The sequence below is a fragment of the Anolis sagrei genome, chromosome 2, assembly GCF_037176765.1.
Source record: "Anolis sagrei isolate rAnoSag1 chromosome 2, rAnoSag1.mat, whole genome shotgun sequence".
Classification (NCBI taxonomy): Eukaryota; Metazoa; Chordata; class Lepidosauria; order Squamata; family Dactyloidae; genus Anolis; species Anolis sagrei.
The window spans coordinates 65550161-65563917 of NC_090022.1; positions in this window are offsets into that span (position 1 = coordinate 65550161).

Sequence of the window (13757 nt, forward strand, 5' to 3'; positions counted from 1 at the left end):
GATGTAAAACAATATGAAATGTGACATATTTGTAAAAGTTTTGAAGGAATGTTGTAGCTTAGGGAACCTAAACTATATATGTGAGAATACACTTATGGGTGTGTCAAGATTTATAATTGTAATTATCCTGCCACCGTAAAGTATGTAAAAATGAGGAAGGAAATAGGTGACATCCATGTTCTTGTTATCACAATGTTATTCATAGTTATTTATGTTATGTTCATAGTTATATGTAGTAATTAGTTATTATGATTGCTTTGTGTACTGTATGTTGGCATTGAATTTTTGCCATTAGTATTTTGTAAACCACCTTGAGTGCCCCCAGGGATAAGAAAGACGGTATATAAATACAGAAATCAAACAAACAAACAAACAATGTATTATTCTACTACAATAATAAAGTCTTGAATTCTTATTTTATGATAAACAGTAGAAAGTTCCATTCTATCTGCTCTCTTGGCACCATGCATAATTTTGTCAAGTTCCATCATGTCTTTCCATGTTTGCCTTTTTGTTTATGTATTAATGTTTATGTAATTATTAATTTTATTTTCTTGTTTTGTAATTTACGAGTTTTTAATGATGTTACCTTGCACTGTTTCTGAGTTATGTGCTTGTTTATCACCAAGGCATTGAATGTTTGCCTTTTTGCTTGGAAGCCTCCCTGAGTCCCTCTAGGGAGATAGGGTGGCCTATACATAAAGATTATTGTTGTTGTTGTTGTTGTTGTTGTTGTTGTTGTTGTTATTTGTCTTGCACAACATAGACAATAAGTTAACAACTGAGTCAGTTGAACAAACTTTGGACACTCCACACCATTGTCAACATCTGCCAAGGACTAATAACTTGGCTGTGGAAGTTTCGGACTCATTATGGAACAAAGGCAAATGGACATCAAAGAGAGCGATCCAGATTTCTCTATCCCAAATTCTCTCTGTAAGCCAGTCAGAAGTGAAGATCAAAACCGGTGCTTGGCCGCTGTGACGGTCTGGATGAGGGAGAACAAATTGAAATTGAATCCAGACAAGACAGAGGTACTCCTGGTCAGTCGCAAGGCCGAACAGGGCATAGGGTTACAGCCTGTGTTGGATGGGGCCGCACTCCCCCTGAAGACGCAGGTTCGCAGCTTGGTTGTGACCCTGGACTCATCGCTGAGCCTGGAACCCCAGGTTTCGGCGGTGACCAGGGGAGCATTTGCACAGCTAAAGCTTGTGCGCCAGCTGTGCCCGTACCTTGGGAAGTCTGACTTGGCCACGGTAGTCCACGCTCTGGTTACATCCCGTTTAGACTACTGCCACGCTCTCTACGTGGGGTTGCCTTTGAAGACAGCTCGGAAGCTCCAACTAGTCCAACGCTCGGCAGCCATGATTTTAACAGGAGCGGAGCGCAGGGAGCATACAACCCCCCCTGTTGCGCCAACTCCACTGGCTACCGATCTGCTACCGGGCTGAATTCAAAGTGCTGGCGTTGGCTTTTAAAGCCCTAAACGGTTCCGGCCCAAGCTACCTATCTGACCGCATCTCTGCCTATGAACCCACCAGGACTTTGAGATCTTCCGGGGAGACCCTGCTCTCGATCCCGCCTGCTTCTCAAGCTCGGCTGGCGGGGACGAGAGATAGGGCCTTCTCGGTGGTGGCTCCTCGGCTGTGGAACGCCCTTCCTACTGACATTAGACTAGCACCATCTCTAACGGTATTCCGCAAAAAGGTGAAGACCTGGATGTTTGTGCAGGCGTTTGAGTAATTTAGTGCAATCTGGTAATGGAACATAGGAATGGAACAATGGACGACGAACCTGGACTACGCTTGGATGATGAGAAGATTGGGTACGGTTGTTTTTTGTAATAATTGTGCATTGTAATTGCTTATTGGTAATTTATGGATAATGTGTTAAGTCAATTGTTATATGTTGTATGGAACCACTGCTGTTTCTACTGTTTTTACTGTTTGTGAACCGCTGTGAGTCGCCTTCGGGCTTGAGATACAGCGGTATATAAGCAAAGTAAATAAATAAATAAATAAATCAACTGGCTTTATAGAGACTACCAATCCTGGGACCGTTCTACGTGTCTTCTTGTGTCATTGGAAGACAGACTGCTAGTGGAGGAGCTGTTCTCACTTGGGCCTGTAGTGAAGCACTGGGGCATCACTTTTAGAAAGGTGTTTGTAGATCCATCGATCCGCCTTCTGGTCACCGGGCTGAGATCACACCCGCAGGTTTCCAAAAGCCCCAGTATTAGGGTAGAAAGTTCACCCATTTTGGCCCCTTTCTCAGCAGAGTTTTGTTTTGAGACTCCCTCCCTAGTGCCCATCCCTGCCTCTTCCAATTTCCAATTCTGTCCCCACACACTCCCATTGTTTAGCCCCCTCTCCATTTCAGATGTCTCTTTCTCCCTATCTCCTTTGGAGATCTCTTCCTCCTCCTCTGGTAAAATACATTCATTAGGTGGCTCTGCAGTTTTGAAGAGCTGACTAATCTCTCCAGATCATAGTTCCAATTAGCCCATCCATCGGGGAGAGGGGCTTTGAATGGGTCAGGTGCCATTGAGGAGGTGTGGGGAAAGAGGAAGATTGGTCACTCTCTACCCAGGGAGAAGCGCAGCAGAGTACTTGCAACCCTGGAAAAGGATAGGTGTGGTAGTCTCCATGACAGACCCCTCGGACTTGAAATCCTGCTTCTGAATGCCAGACCCATCAATGGTAAGACATCTGTCATTCAGGACTTGATCCTGGATGAGGCGGCGGATCTGGCATGCATCACTGAGACGTGGCTGGATGATTTGGGGGATGGGGTAAACCTTACCCATCTATGCCATCCAGGTTTCGGTGTGCACCAGCAAGTTAGGTCCGGGGGATGGGAAGGAGGGGTCACGGTGATCTTTCGGCAGTCCATCACCCTGATCTGATGCACCGTTCCACAATCTCCAAGTTTCGAGTGTGTCTACTTGAAAGTGGGAACTCGAGACAGCCTGGGGATCCTGCTGGTGTACCGTCCACCCCACGACTCAGCAGTTTCCCTGTCTGAACTAGCAGACGTGGTCTCAAATCTGGCATTGGCCTCCCAACAACTTATAGTTCTGGGAGACTTTAACATTCATGCCAAGAGCACATTAGTTAAGCTGGCCAGAAAGGGGTTGTTGGAATGGTTTGTTATGATAATAAATGCTTCGTTGGGCCAGGGGAAATTTCCATCCTGCCTTAAACGGGCAGTGGTAAAACCTCTGCTAAAGAAGTCCTCTCTTGACCTGACAATATGTGACAACTACAGACCAATTTCCAACCTCCCTTTTCTGAGCAAGGTTCTGGAGCGGGTGGTTGCCTCGCAGCTCCAGAGATTCCTCGATGACACTGATTTTCTAGATAATTCGCAGTCTGGCTTTTGGCCTGGGCACAGAACCGAGATGGCTTTGGTCACCTTGGTGGATGACCTCCGCAGGGAACTGGACAGGGGGAGTGTGACACTACTGGTTCTCTTGGACATCTCAGCAGCTTTCGATACCATCTGGAGTTTTGGAGTACGGTGCTATCTCTACACAGATGACACCCAACTCCACTACTCATTTCCACCAGACTCCAAGGAAGTCCCAAGGATTCTGGACCAGTGCCTGGCTTCTGTGACGATCTGGATGAGGATGAACAAGCTGAGGATCAATCCTAACAAGACAGAGGTCCTCCAGGCCAGAGGTCCTCCAGGTCTGACTGGGGTATTGGGTGGCAACCTGTGCTGGACGGGGTTGCACTCCCCCTGAAGTCACAGGTCCACAGTTTGGGGGTTCTCCTGGACTCAGTGCTGACGCTTGAAGCACAGGTGTCGGCAGTGGCCGGGAGAACCTTCACACAATTAAAACCCATGCGCCAACTGCGACCATACCTCATGAAGTCTGACTTGACCATGGTGGTCCATGCCTTAGTTACATCTAGACTGGATTATTGCAATGCACTCTATGTGGGACTACCCTTGAAGACGGCCCAGAAATTACAACTTGTCCAACGGTCGGCAGCCAGATTAATAACAGGGGTGACTTACAGGGAGCGGTCAACCCCCCTGTTTATGGAGCTCCATTGGCTGCTGTTCATCTTCCAATCCCAATTCAAGGTACAGGTTCTTACCTATAAAGCCCTAAATGGTTTGGGACCCGCTTACCTTCGTGATCATATCTCTCTCCATGAACCAGCCCGAACTCTTCGATCTTCAGGGGAGGCCCTCCTTTCACCCTTGCCAGTTTCTCAGGCTCACCTTGTGGGTACAAGGGAGAGAGCCTTTTCCTCTGTGCCCCCCCCCCCCGACTCTGGAACTCATTGCCCGGAGAGATTAGGAAAGCCCCTACTTTAGAAACCTTTAAAAAGAATCTCAAGACCTGGCTCTGCCGTTATGCTTTTGGAAAGTAGTCACATAATCTTATGCTATCACTCCCTCAACGTTCCTGCCTTAGGAGTACACCCCCCTTGTATGAAGGTTTGTTTTTTTCCCTGTCTCTCTATGAGTTCTCCCTTACAAATAGTTCTGCCCCTTTATCTCACCCTGAGTTTTTAAATCATTTTATGTACATGCAGCCTGCTCATTGACATTATGTTTGCTTTACTGTTTTTTGTAATGTTTTGTGTTTATTGTTTATATGTTTATATGTTTTATACTTTAATGTTATGTTGTTTATTTTATTGCAATTTGTATCTCGTTGTATTGTAATTTGTTGTTCAGGCTTGGCCTCATGTAAGCCACTTCCCATTGGGGAGGTGGTGGTGGGGTATAAATAAAGATTATTATTATTATTATTATTATTATTATTATTATTATTATTGTTATTTGAAATACAACAAGATGAGTCCACAGCAGACAAGATCACTCTGCTGGCTGTTGTATTGGATCATATGTCGGACATTTCCCAAGTGTCTAGGACTGTGTGATGTATCGGTGAATGATGCATGCAGATCCCAGTAAGGTGGCTTTCTACAGCTGGCAGATGGTAATTTTGTCAGCGCCGATTGTGTTTAAGTGCAGGCCAAGGTCTTTAAGCACTGCCAATCACCACTGGGACCAAATAAATGCTGTATAAGATTGGATGGTCAATCTGTAAGATTTTATGAAGAAAAGGAAAACATTATTATTTGCAAAAACTTCTCATGTTTAGTTGCCTGTTCAACTTGTTGCTTATTTCTAAAATACCTTTACTTCAAGTTTCCCAGCTTTTATGGATCTACCATGTTTCTAAGAAGCTATGCAGTTCAGGCTTTAGGTTAATAACTTATTTACATGCCAATAATTTTATTGCCAAGTAGGCTGAAATAATATGGTGAGTTATTTGTGAGTCATAAGATGACTATGGTGCTAAATGTGGCCCAAAGATGCCTTAGAGGAAGAGGACATAATAGATGAGGCACTGTCAGAAGAACTAGAAACTAATGCATTTTGCTAGCAATGGTATTTTGGGAATGCTCCAAAATCTTAATCACTTGTCATTAAATATTATATATGCTACAACATATCTAGACTTGGCAAATTACTAAACACATAAAATGTCTGTGGTTCCTTTAGATTTATACATGAGGATATAACTTTCCAAATATATTTGTCTGAAATTTTGTATGTAAAATAAGATTATATAAAACAGTATAATGTTACACTCAGGCTTGGAAAGTTACCATTTGCAATGAGTTACAGTTATTGTGCTATAGAGCTATAGCTGGAAGGAGCTGCAAAGGCCATTTAGTCCAATCCCCTGCTAGGCAGGAATACAACACTTTCAAGAAGCAGTCATTCAAACTCTGGTCAAAGACCTCCTATGAACAAGAGTCCACTACCCTCTGAGACAATTTTTTCCTCCATTAAAAAGAAAAGTTTTTTTCTTTTTGTTTAGGCGGACTTTCTTTAATGTGCATCAAGTACTCTGTGGTTTGTGTAATCACTATCCAAGCCTCAATTGATGCATGCAGATCCCAGTAAGGTGGCCTTTTTCAGCTGGCAGCTGGTAATCTTGTCAGTGCCAATTGTGTTTAAGTGCAGGCCAAGGTCTTTAAGCACTGCATGCAGTGTGCCGATCACCACTGGGACCACCTTTACTGGCTTGTGCCAGAGTATTTGCAGTTCAATCTTTAAATCCTCATATCGTGTCAGCTTTTCCAGTTGTTTCACTTCAATCCTGCTGTCACCTGGGATTGTAACATTGACAATCCATACTTTGTTTTTTAACACAATCGTGAGGTCAGGAGTATTGTGCTCCAAAACTCTGTCTGTCTGAATCCAGAAGTCCCAGAGTAGCTTGATGTGTTCATTCTTTGTAACTTTTTCAGGCTTGCGATCCCACCAGTTCTTTGTTGCAGGCAGATGGTATTTGTGGCACAAGTTCCAATGAATCATCTAAGCAACGGTGTTATGCCTCTGCTTGTAGTCTGTCTGTGCGATCTTCTTGCAGCAGCTGAGGATGTGATCTATTGTTTCATCTGCTTCCTTGCAGAGTCTACACTTGGGATCTGTCGTCGACTTTTCAGTTCTGGCTTTGATGGCATTGGTTCTAATGGCTTGTTCTTGGGCTGCCAGAATCAGGCCCTCCGTCTCCTTTTTCAAAGTTCCATTTGTGAGCCACAGCCATGTTTTTTCTTTGTCAATTTGGCTCTCAATTTTCCCAGGAACTGTCCATGGAGAGCCTTCTTTCACCAGTTTTCTCTTCTGCTCTGCATTGTGTTTTTATGGTATTCACTCTTTGTCTTTTGCACTTGAAGCAGTTTACTACTAATGACTTCCCTCAATGTTGTTTCTTGACTGCCTTTCACATAATCTGCCAGTGCATGTTTCTCTTCTACCATTTGTTTCACTTGCAGAAGCCCTCTGCCTCCTGATTTTCTGGGCAGGTAAAATCTGTCGACATCACTACATGGGTGTAATGAGTAGTGGATTGTCATCAGTTTTCTTGTTTTTCTGTCCAGATCATCTAATACGCGTTATTTTATTCATTTTGTTTTATTTATTCATGCAAACCATAGGGACTATACATCTTTAACCAGATCTATTTCAATGACTTTTTCATGATCTTAATTGCCGCACTTTTGACCACAGAGAGAAATTCCTTGATATTTCTGTTAGGGAAAATATAATCAATGTGACACAAAGCAAAGAACTGCTAACCACTGTAAACTGCTAGCATGATATAAATCTTTATAAAACCGTTAATTTCATGATTATGTTTTGTGGCCCGCAGCAATTAAGATAGCCACCACAAGCCCCATGGAGAAATATATGCTTGCAGGATACTTGGCTCCAAATCAAAATCCTACTTCATAAATTTTCTTCACTTACAAGAACTTTGCTTTGGAAGAGCTGTAACTTTTTCCTTTAGGGACAAATAAATTAGGCAATGTAAATTTAGCTATCTTGTTATGTCATTGGCTTCTATCAGTTCAAGCGCACGTGTGTGTGTGTTCGTGCATACGAGCTTGCCTTTAAGATGCTTGTCAACTTATGGCGACCTCATGATTTTTATAGGGGATTTTTGGTTAAGGAATCATTGCAAATGATTTTGCCAGATTTTTCCTTTGAAATATAGCCATGGTTTACAAGCAAAGTTAAGCATGTTCAAGCAAGCTCAAATGAAGGTAAATCAAATGGTTACAAAAAGAAAAGAAGATTTAAGGCTTAAGAGGAAATCATAATATGATATACATGTTCCAGTCTTCTTTTCATAAGCTTTCCAAATGATTTCTTATTCAGCATAATTATCCCTAATGGATTGACATAGTTAGGAACTTTGTGTGCACTCTTTGCTCAGATTCACAGAGTCCTGCTTAAAGTCCAAGACAGCATATCTGAATCATTTCATGACTAAAGTCCTGGAGGCAAACATCCTTCTACTCAAACCAGAATAATCGCTATAAAAAGAGGCAAATAAAAAAGAAGCATGGAAGACAGAGGATTTATGAGGTGAAGAATTTATGTTTGGGCATGAGAGGATTTTGTTCTGAAACACTGGCTCATGAGGCCAGGCCTATAGCATGCAACAAAGGCACTTTTTTGGGTGAACAAATGGGCCATTTATTCATTAGTGACCGCCGGAACCCCCGGTAGCTCAATGGGTTAAACCCTTGTGCTAGCAGGATTACTGACCAAGAAGTCAGCGGTTTGAACCTGGGGAGAGCAGGCTGAGCTCCTTCTGTCAGCTCCAGCTTCCCATGCAGGGACATGAGAGAAGCCTTCCACAAGGATGGTAAAACATCAAAACATCCAGGCAGCCCCTGGGAAATGTTCTTGCAGACGGCCAATTCTCTCACACCAGAAGCAACTTGCAATTTCTCAAGTCGTTCCTGACATGAAAAAAAATTACACTACCCTATAATCCAGTTTCTGATCCCAGATTATCTGCTTTGGATTGGATTATACTGGATTGTAATCCAATTCAAAGCAGATAATCTGGGATCAAAAACTGGATTATATAGCAATGTAGATCCAGCCTAAGGTAAGTGAGCGAGAGCCAGATGCAGCTTTTCCTCCTTACTATCCCAGGCTAGTTTGCTTATTTTTTTATTCACCAATTATTTATTGTAGTTCAAATTATAACAACAACAACAACAACAACTTTATTCTTGTATCCCATCACCATCTACCCAAATGGACTTGGGGCAGTTTACATACAGCACAAGATACCTAAAAACAGAACATAAAATAAAAACAATTTAAAATACAATTAAATAAAACATAGAAGCATGAAACAGCAACTAATACTCAATGAAAAACAGTGCTCATTACCGATCTGGGAATGGGAGAAGTGCAGCATTGTAACCATGGGAAGAGGGCATGGGATAAAGTGCAAGGCTGCATAATAATTGTGTAGGTGAATTAGGGACTATGCATTCTCAAAAGCTTGTTTAAACAACCAGGTATTCAGGTCCCTATGGAAGGAGGACAATGTTGGGGCTTGCCTAATCTCCCTGGGGAGGGCATTTCAGAGCCAGGGGGTTACCACCAAGAAGGCCCACTCCCTCGTTCCCATTCATGGTGGGAATGTGAGGAGGGCCTCCCTGGCAGATCTTAGCACCCACAATGGTTTGGGGGCTGGGGAGTGGGATGTGGTCATGAAGATAGGCTGGACCTGAACTGTTTAAGAAAGGGGAAAAAAATAGAAGGCAGGAGTTTTCTATAATATGAAACTCAAAGGAGTGCTTTTAGAATGCTGAACAATTTTAGGAGAATGTGGCAGTTTTGCAAGCTGTCTAATAAAAGTTACCAACATTTACAAAGAAAGAGTCTCAATATCCATCTATGTTTCATATATTTCCAATCAGAGAAGCCAATGTCAATTTTAAAAATCCATTATTATTTCTTTATGTTGGGAAATGTACAATTATAGTAGTAGCCCACTCCATTCTCACATACAGGTATAGCAGAGGAAGAAATTAAATTTAGACTTTATCTGAAGATTATAAAGTAGTTTCACTCATGAATATTTGCATATAATCAACACAAATCCAACTTTTTGAAGAATGGTAAGGAAAGTACTATCTAATATCTGAAAGTTGGACCACATGTAGGCTGCAGATGGGTAGAAGGTCTCCGGAAGTCCCGCTTTGTTCCCACAGAAAATGATTTTATTCTGGAAAATGACATGATAATTTCTTTATTTTGAAGTAACATGTGTTCAGTTACAGATACAATGAGTAGAAAAGCTTTCAACAGATTAAAATAATTAATAAAATCATCCCTCCAAAGTAAATGCTAGAGAGCAACTTGAAAACAGCATTAAAACCAAAGGATAAGTTACTAGCATGCAAAAGTGGGATGTAAATAATCTTATGAACTGGAAATGCATTTAAATGTTTTAGTATGTTTGACATGTCTTGTTGCCTATTGTTTAAGTCATCTAACAATAGATTAGGAGATGTCTTCCTTTCTACCTCCCCATTAACTTGAAACCTTTTTTCAAAGTCAGAATACTGTTTGAAATATAAACTGAAACAAAACTTTCCCAGTCATCCCTATTGCATAACCATTGTTATTGCTGACACAGTTGGAGTCTGGAAACTGAGAACTTTCTGAATCTCACGGCAAAAGGTCAGCAGATGTTTGGTTGGGAGCCTTTCATTTGAAAATGGAAATACATTAAGAAAATTGTTTTCAAACTTTTTTCCAAAATAATTTTTACATCTCCTGTAAAATTATATTGGGATATATTAGAAAGCAGAAACATGTAACATTTGGAAAAATATGTTGTAATGTCCTTGTCTCTATCTATCTATTTCTCTATTACACAGCCTCTCTGACTGAGATATCAACATTATTTGATGATTACTGCACAAGCGGCTGAACTAATGTTCCATATAAGTGAGAACATAAATTCCTTCAGGGAAGTCTTTTGATGCCATGGGAAATGAGTGACCTTCTTTGCATTTTCTTGTTCATTTGCTCTCACGATGTCTCAATAGAGATTAAATCTCCTCTAGAAAAATATAGAAATGACATAATACAAACTAGACCTATTCAGGTGGGGTAGGGACCAAACAGAGCAAAATTGCATCCCGGTCTTACTTAAATATACAAGAAGCCTGTTTCACTGGAGCCATTTAGGACTGAATTATATGACCAATAAATTAATGGGATATTGGGAATTTACTGTGAAAGTCTATTCTAGCCAATTAAAAAAAGAGTCTTCAAAGAAAGGGTTAATTCCAGTTCAGAGAAAGAAATATGAGCTGTTCTTAGAAATAGTTCTTATTGGATCCTTAGGTTCAAAGTGGAGCTGGATTTAGACATTCAAATGGAAATCTGGTAAATCTGCAGTCTTGTGTAGGTCCCATAATGGCAAGCAGTGAGCTACAAAAAAGATAAAAATTATTTATGTGGAAATAGGAAGAAAGAAATTACTTCTTGCTAGTTGAGAAACCAGAGGCTAAGACTGTAGTTTGGTATCACAGGTTGTTGAGTTTAAGCCTAGGTTGTGAACTGCTTGCAGGAAGTCTAAGACCTTCTTCACTCCAGTTGTGTGAAGCTTCCGCTGAGTCCCACTGAGAAACCTTTCCAACTGGCATCAGATATCTCATTTACAATTCTCTCAGTATAACTTTCTCATAGATAAGATCTCCATTCAATTGCCAGGTGGCTAGCTGCAGCCAACCCAGAGCTAGCTGTCTAATGGACCCTGACTGAGAAGGTTGAAGGCTGGGCTGAACCAGAATCAGAACTGGGTTTTGGATCACAAGTGCTAAGAGATGGGAGAACCAATTCCACCCCATTTTTGACCAAAGAGGATAGAGTATACTTTGAGTATTTCCTTTGAGGGGACCAATTCTATGGGCCCTACCTCCAAGCAGTCAGAAATGACCTGAAGCATTGCAAGGTTGTTTGCGAGATTTTTGGAAACTAGTGATCTGAGAAAGCAGTGTTTGAGCTTTTGATTGAATTCTATTATGATGCTTTGCTTAGTGCCCTACTTCCATGGAAGAACTAAGGGAGGGGGTGATGAGGAATTCAGGGTGGCTTCCTCCTGCATATACGTGCTCCCCTTCTAACTGGTTTCTGTGAAATGATCAGGAGAAATCAAGCAATGCCTTAGATACAGCGAGAGCCCAGGATTGGCTTGTTGCCTTTGTGTTTTTCCATTCCCAGATACAGTAGGCGAGAACAATATGGTAACTAGCTCCTTGGAACCAGCTCAGAGACACTTATGTGTAATCCAGTGCTGCTTAACAGAGTAGAGTGTGATGTTTAACTATGTGATGCATTGGGTATAATAATATATATATATAAAGTAATAAATGAATGTATTATCATGGGCCCCATCAACATTGCCACTGATGCAGTTTGAAACTGCATTATATGGTCAGTGTAAACTCCTATAATGCAGTTTAACTGCATTGAAATATATAATATCAGTCTACACTGACCTTATAATGCAGTTTCAAAGAACATTATGTGGTAGTATAGATGGGGCCTAAGAGAGAGATGGAAATCCATGACCCATGAAGGATATCTGTATGCCCTTTCCACGTCTGAAAATCCTGTTTCCAATATCTTTGGGAAATACATTGACAAAATGGAGAATTTTGTCTACCAGCATGCATAATTCTTGTCTAAAACAAGCTTCTCCCCATAACTTTAGGCTCAAAATGCAGTTTTGGAAGGCGTAGGTACAGCCCATGAGCTTCCAAAATGTGGGGAATAAGGATGGTGCAGCTCCCTCCATAGCTGCTTATCCTAGTTTTAAAGAAGTAAAATATTAGCTAGTGCATTAGTATATATCTTTAATCATAATTTTTGAGAGAGAAAATATCTGCTTCCATATTATTTGTTAAAAAAACTCTGCCCTTTGTTGTTGTTCATTCGTTCAGTCGTCTCCGACTCTTCGTGACCTCATGGACCAGCCCACGCCAGAGCTCCCTGTCGGCCGTTACCACCCCCAGCTCCCTCAAGGTCAGTCCAGTCACTTCAAGGATGCCATCCATCCATCTTGTCCTTGGTCGGCCCCTCTTCCTTTTGCCTTCCACTTTCCCCAGCATAATTGTCTTCTCTAGGCTTTCCTGTCTCCTCATGATGTGGCCAAAGTACTTCAACTTTGTCTAGTATCTTTCCCTCCAGTGAGCAGTCAGGCTTTATTTCCTGGAGGATGGACTGGTTGGATCTTCTCGCAGTCCAAGGCACTCTCAGCACTTTCCTCCAACACCACAGCTCAAAAGCATCGATCTTCCTTCGCTCAGCCTTCCTTAAGGTCCAGCTCTCACATCCGTAGGTGACTACAGGGAATACCATGGCTTTGACTAGGCGGATCTTTGTTGCCAGTCTGATGTCTCTACTCTTCACTATTTTATCGAGACTGGACATTGCTCTCCTCCCAAGAAGTAAGCGTCTTCTGATTTCCTGGCCACAGTCTGCATCTGCAGTAATCTTTGCACCTAGAAATACAAAGTCTGTCACAGCCTCCACGGTTTCTCCCTCTATTTTCCAGTTGTCAATCATTCTTGTTGCCATAATCTTGGTTTTTTTGACGTTTAGCTGCAACCCGGCTTTTGCGCTTTCTTCTTTCACCTTGATTAGAAGGCTCCTCAGCTCCTCCTCGCTTTCGGCCATCAGGGTGGTGTCATCTGCATATCTGAGGTTGTTAATGTTTCTTCCAGCAATTTTCACCCCAGCTTTGCATTCATCCAGCCCCGCACATCGCATGATGTGTTCTGCATACAAGTTAAAAAGGTTGGGTGAGAGTATGCAGCCTTGCCGTATGCCTTTCCCAATCTTGAACCAGTCTGTTGTTCCGTGGTCAGTTCTGACTGTTGCTACTTGGTCCTTGTACAGATTCCTCAGGAGAGAGACAAGGTGGCTTGGTATGCCCATCCCACCAAGAACTTGCCACAATTTATTATGATCCACACAGTCAGAGGCTTTAGAATAGTCAATGAAGCAGAAGTAGATGTTTTTCTGAAACTCCCTGCCTTTCTCCATTATCCAGCGGATATTGGCAATCTGGTCTCTCGTTCCTCTGCCTTTTCTAAACCCAGCTTGAACATCTGGCAACTCTCGCTCCATGTATTGCTGGAGTCTTCCTTGCAGGATCTTGAGCATTACCTTACTGGCATGAGAAATAAGGGCCACTGTACGGAAGTTGGAGCAGTCCTTCGCATTTCCCTTTTTTGGTATGGGGATATAAGTTGATTTTTTCCAGTCTGATGGCCATTCTTGTGTTTTCCATATTTGCTGGCAAATGGCATGCATCACCTTGACAGCATCATCTTTTAAGATTTTAAACAGTTCAGCTGGGATCCCGTCGTCTCCTGCTGCCTTGTTGT